The sequence below is a fragment of the Homalodisca vitripennis genome, chromosome 5 (genome assembly GCF_021130785.1).
Source record: "Homalodisca vitripennis isolate AUS2020 chromosome 5, UT_GWSS_2.1, whole genome shotgun sequence".
Lineage (NCBI taxonomy): Eukaryota > Metazoa > Arthropoda > Insecta > Hemiptera > Cicadellidae > Homalodisca > Homalodisca vitripennis.
This window is the reverse complement of record NC_060211.1, coordinates 91,624,552-91,630,551: the sequence shown is the minus strand read 5'-3', so window position 1 is coordinate 91,630,551 and position 6,000 is coordinate 91,624,552. Positions and strand designations below refer to the sequence as shown.

The window sequence follows — 6,000 nt, the reverse complement described above, 5'->3', positions numbered from 1 at the left end:
CGTGAGTATCAATTTTGATACTCATGGCCTCAGCTTGTAACTTTTTGTAACTGAAAAAATTAAAGGTAAGAAAACACAAATTTTTAGGTGTTATAACTTTTAGTTGTTAGCTTTTAGTGGCTAAATAAAACAAAGAATCAGTGAAATAAAAGGAAACACAAACACAATCAACTGGGTATAAAACTTAATCAACTGTTTTTAGCTTTATATTTTTACTTTGTGAACTAAGAAAAAAACAGTCTTTACAAAAATATACATCACACACTGCACACTTTGTAAAAACTTGTTTAGCCGATCTTTGAGCTGTATTGTAGTCCATAGTAGGGTCTGGTTTCATCGTCTTTTTACCTCCTTTACCTGAAACTTCTGTAATTTTATCGCCGTGCTTTGTTGATAGCATGAGCACATCCCTCTTATCTTTCCACTTTAGTACAGTTATGTTACTTTCATTTTTCAGGGCTATTACCTGTCCTTTTTTAGGTTGGCCTTTACAATATCCATCGGATTGTCTTTTCTTGCTTTGTTTAGGGTGCCTACTAAGTGCGTGCTTCTTTTACCTAGCTCTTCAGCCAATGGTACGCTGGTATACCAGTTGTCGGTGTATACCGTTCTTCCAAAGTCAAGATATGGTTCTACAACCTCAAGAACAACTTTAGCAGCTAGACTTTACTCTCTGATCTTCCTTCCCAGCACATATTTTGTATGTCAAGCAATAGCTACCTTCAGAACACAGTTTAAAAATTTTAATGCCATATTTATGGCTTTTATTTTTCAAATACTGTTTAAATATCAAGCGACCAAGGAAAGGGACCATTGATTCGTCCACACAAACTTTTTCAGTAGGTATCAAAGCTCTTTTGAATTTGTCATTCATCACTAAAGGTAATCTTTAATTTTTTTTTGTCACTGTCATAGTCTAAAGGACCATTATTAGTCTTTAAACTTTCATTTAAAATGTTTAAAATATATTCATCGTCAAGTTTATTAGCCATGGTTAATCAATAAACACCAAAACAGTAATGAAACTTTAATTACTATTATAATTAAGCCTCAAATAAGCCTGACCAAACAATCTGCAGTGATACCAAAACATGTGTTGTAAACAAAGGCAATATAGCAAATAAATTAGTGGCTAATGTTAAGGAATAGCATATAATAATAGTTAATAATAAATATGTTTAATAATATATTAAAATTACCAATAAATAACACATTTTTTTACATTTAGATACTAACATATGTTTAGACCTGTGAATATCACATGTGATACTCAAGGCCTGTGGAACTAAACAGATGAGTATCAAAATTGATACTCATGGCAGTCAAGCTTTGGGACACAATATCAGTGTGGCAGTCAACCTTTAAATATGGAAATCAGATTAAAGTAAAAGAGCAAAGATTGTGCTGTTAAACTACCCTCACTTTAAACAGGGTGACTTAGCATTGATTGATAAACTTGCCGGATCGTTTTAAGCTTTAATATTGGTTACTAAACATTAGTAAATATACGTACTAACTACTACCATTGCATCATAGTCAATATTGTGTGAATATACAAGTCTTGGATTTAAAGGAAACTTTTGAAAATATTGCAACTAGAATATTGGAATTCTTTTTTCTATTAAACAGATGTTGAAAAAACAGTTCATCAAATAATTATATACCAATAGAGACCATTCCAACAGATCCTTGACTTTAATTCACAAAGCAATATCAGTTTAAAGTTGTTTATTCATAAATTAAATTTAATAAATAAAAATTAAATATATTATGGTTAATGATCCAACAGAATTAGAACGTTTGAAAATTACAACTTATTCCTAGAGTAATAACCAACCATGTCGTGGACTTGATTGTTGCCGACGGCAGCCCATTCATGGCAATCTAGAAAATACTCAACAACTTAAAATGAACATCTCCGTCATCTGACTGAGGTGAGCGAATTAAAACGTAACGGAAAAATATTATACACGTACCCCAAAATATTTCCTCAGAATTACATTACCGACAACTCATTAAAATAAAATCCTCTTCTTCCAATAAACAGGGCAGTGTAACCCCTAAATAATTTAATTTTGCTTCTGAAAATAAAAATAGCCGTAAGTTTAATATAATTTATGACAAAATTGTATGTTACCAGGTTGGATAAGTATTTACAATTTGTTGAAGTTCTCGAGATTATTTTGCAATTACCTTAACATTTACTAATAAATAACATTTGTTTTACTATTATTTATTTATATTTCTTTCATATAATTGCTGTGCTCAAAAATGTAATGATCTAATGTAATGTAAAATAATAAATGTTTAGAATGCGAGCCACAAGTAAATAGTATATTAAATACCACTACATTCCCATAATTTGGTTGTGTATATCCAGTTTTAGAGCACATTTTATTTGAAAAATATTTCTTTAAATCAATTAAACGCATCATTGCATGACTTCTCATATATCAAGAGTTATTTTATATCCATAGACAGGTCAGCTATAAAACACGTTGTGATAAACATCTGATTTTTTACATATCTTACTCTAAGACTTTTTAGTAGAGTTGTCTATCATACATAGACAATTTTGGTAGAAAACTTACAAAGAAGTTTAAAAATAACAAGTGATCATAACATGATTATAACGTGATGATAACAAATCAAAACAAATATTTTAAAATAGTAGCCTACAACCATCAAACTAAAGGGGTTGTACATTTATTTTTTAATTGGCACTTATTATTAACAAAAACAACTAATATAAGGTTACGGTATATCGTCAACAGCGAAAGAGTTGAGAAATATGTTAGGCTATTAAAAGCGGCCGATCCAAGAGATGATCGGTAGGCGTTCATTGTGATTACTTGCTCTCGTATTCGAAACGCGAGAAGCGTAGCTGCAACAGTGGCTGTTTTGTATTTGTCAATCCTTACAGGATCCACTATACACTCCCCTCCTCTCTCCTAGATACGCGAATGGTTGCCTGGATTCGTTAATTGATGATTTGCTTTGTCTCATCAATGTGATCAAAGACATAAAAATAACGCGCCTTTTAAAGTCCTAGGACTTGAATGTTAATAAGCTCCGAAAGCTACGTAAGTACCAATACAACTACTCCTCTGCACATAACTGTTACCTCAAGTACTTGAACAAACGTACCTGTGTTTTGTACGTATATTTTAATCGCCAAGCATTGCGTAAATATTCTATAAGAAGAGTGTTGAGCTCAACGTTGTTATTTTGATCAAATCAAATTTTATTGACAGAAAACCCACATATTTTAATGAGGACTGTTTTTTTCGTACGGTTTATGTCTTCGTGTAATAACCCAATAAAAGTTGTGCATGTGAAACACAACACTGATCGGAAAAAAGATAAAAATAAAAAGTATTAATTGATATTTTAACATAAATAACAGCCAATTGAAAAGTGTTGTCTGTGTAACCATTGTGCTGATGAGGCAGTAATGATGAAGCCTTCAGCTCAGGTCCAGCCTCCAGCACTCTTAAATCAAGTGTGGCGCGACATTGTTCCTTACCTACGTCAATCCTTACTAACATAATTAACAGCAGCCAAGAAGTGTTGTCTGTGTAACCATTGTGCTGATGAGGCAGTAATGATGAAGCCTTCAGCTCAGGTCCAGCCTCCAGCACTCTTAAATCAAGTGTGGCGCGACATTGTTCCTTACCTACGTCAATCCTTACTAACATAATTAACAGCAGCCAAGAAGTGTTGTCTGTGTAACCATTGTGCTGATGAGGCAGTAATGATGAAGCCTTCAGCTCAGGTCCAGCCTCCAGCACTCTTAAATCAAGTGTGGCGCGACATTGTTCCTTACCTACGTCAATCCTTACTAACATAATTAACAGCAGCCAAGAAGTGTTGTCTGTGTAACCATTGTGCTGATGAGGCAGTAATGATGAAGCCCTGAGCTCAGGTCCAGCCTCCAGCACTCTTACATCAAGTGTGGCGCGACATTGTTCCTTACCTACGTCAATCCTTACTAACATAATTAACAGCAGCCAAGAAGTGTTGTCTGTGTAACCATTGTGCTGATGAGGCAGTAATGATGAAGCCTTCAGCTCAGGTCCAGCCTCCAGCACTCTTAAATCAAGTGTGGCGCGACATTGTTCCTTACCTACGTCAATCCTTACTAACATAATTAACAGCAGCCAAGAAGTGTTGTCTGTGTAACCTTTGTGCTGATGAGGCAGTAATGATGAAGCCTTCAGCTCAGGTCCAGCCTCCAGCACTCTTAAATCAAGTGTGGCGCGACATTGTTCCTTACCTACGTCAGTCCTTACTAACATAATTAACAGCAGCCAAGAAGTGTTTGTTGTCTGTGTAACCATTGTGCTGATGAGGCAGTAATGATGAAGCCCTGAGCTCAGGTCCAGCCTGCAGTACTCTTACATCAAGTGTGGCGCGACATTGTTCCTTACCTACGTCAATCCTTACTAACATAATTAACAGCAGCCAAGAAGTGTTGTCTGTGTAACCATTGTGCTGATGAGGCAGTAATGATGAAGCCTTCAGCTCAGGTCCAGCCTCCAGCACTCTTAAATCAAGTGTGGCGCGACATTGTTCCTTACCTACGTCAATCCTTACTAACATAATTAACAGCAGCCAAGAAGTGTTGTCTGTGTAACCATTGTGCTGATGAGGCAGTAATGATGAAGCCCTGAGCTCAGGTCCAGCCTCCAGCACTCTTAAATCAAGTATGGCGCGACATTGTTCCCTACCTACGTCAATCCTTACTAATATAATTATAAGCCGACCAAGAAGTGTGTTGAGGGTAACCATTGTGCTGATGAGGCAGAAATGATGAAGCCCTCAGCTCAGGTCCAGCCAGCAGCACTCTTACATCAAGAGTGGCGCGACATTGTTCCTTACCTACGTCAATCCTTACTAATATAATTAAAACTGACCAAGAAGTGTTTTGAGGGTAACCATTGTGCTGATGAGGCAGTAATGATGAAGCCCTGAGCTCAGGTCCAGCCTGCAGTACTCTTACATCAAGTGCGGCGCGACGTTGTTCCTTGCTTACGTCAATCCTTGCTAACAATACAGCACCAGTCTCGCTCTTTCGACAGTATTAATTTAAATACTCACTGTAGGAAGAGTAAACATGACCGTTAAATGGCTAAAATTGTTGTTTACGTTGTGATCAAGTAGTTTAATGATCCTCGTAATGATTGTAAGAAGATTTAACTCCCAATACCTAATATAGTTAAAGTATGTGATACTACTAAGCGATGATGAAATATTATTAGAGTGAACCAAGCAACAAGGATGTAAGCCCTACCTGCAGTTCCTTCTAAGCCAACAGGCGAGCACGGCGAGCAGCCCCAGACCCGACACGAGCACAAGAGTCACAACCTGCAACAACACAGGGATATAGTGAAAGGAATAAAAGGACAAAATAAAACTTGAACCTTGCAATAAAATAAAAGAATGATTTTAAGAGTCCCCTTAACAAAACAAAAGTGAAATGATTGTCAGTAATTATACAACATTAATACCTTACAATAATCGTAAAGCTGCAGTAAATACACGAATAGAACAATAAAACATTATCAAAAAACAAAAGAGCCCTAGTGATCTATATCTATTATATATAAAAATGAATGTTTGTATGTTTGTCCTTTATGGAATCGTGAACTATTGGACCGATCATGATGAAAATTTGTACGTATATGTATTTTTTCACGGAGAAGGTTTATAAGCTATGCCCATCCCTTTCCCGCTTCAGGATTCCGCCCCACTGGTTACAGAAATACCCATAAGAAATGCATTGCAGCAAACATATGTTAACGTTCTTAGTTAACTGTTTTTGCAATCACTGTTAAACATAGACTTTACTATCCAGATAATACAATTCAAATTTGACGTAAAAATTCACCTTTAACTGCAATATTTATTTAATATAAACCATGCTCATGCTTGATTCAGAAGAGTAATGCAGATATCATAATTACTATCTTACGTTGGCTACAAATATAAAGAATGTTA

The 6,000-nt window shown here is 35.6% G+C and overlaps 1 long non-coding RNA gene across 1 annotated transcript in view; it reads right to left on the bottom strand.

Annotated features, from left to right (window-relative positions):
- Nucleotides 1-5,116: 5,116 nt before the first annotated feature.
- The window catches only part of LOC124363887, a 33,400-nt gene continuing 32,516 nt past the window's right edge, over nucleotides 5,117-6,000 (bottom strand). The window contains exon 3 of the long non-coding RNA XR_006922563.1: nucleotides 5,117-5,367. This is a non-coding gene — a long non-coding RNA (uncharacterized LOC124363887). The remainder of the gene's footprint in view (nucleotides 5,368-6,000) is intronic.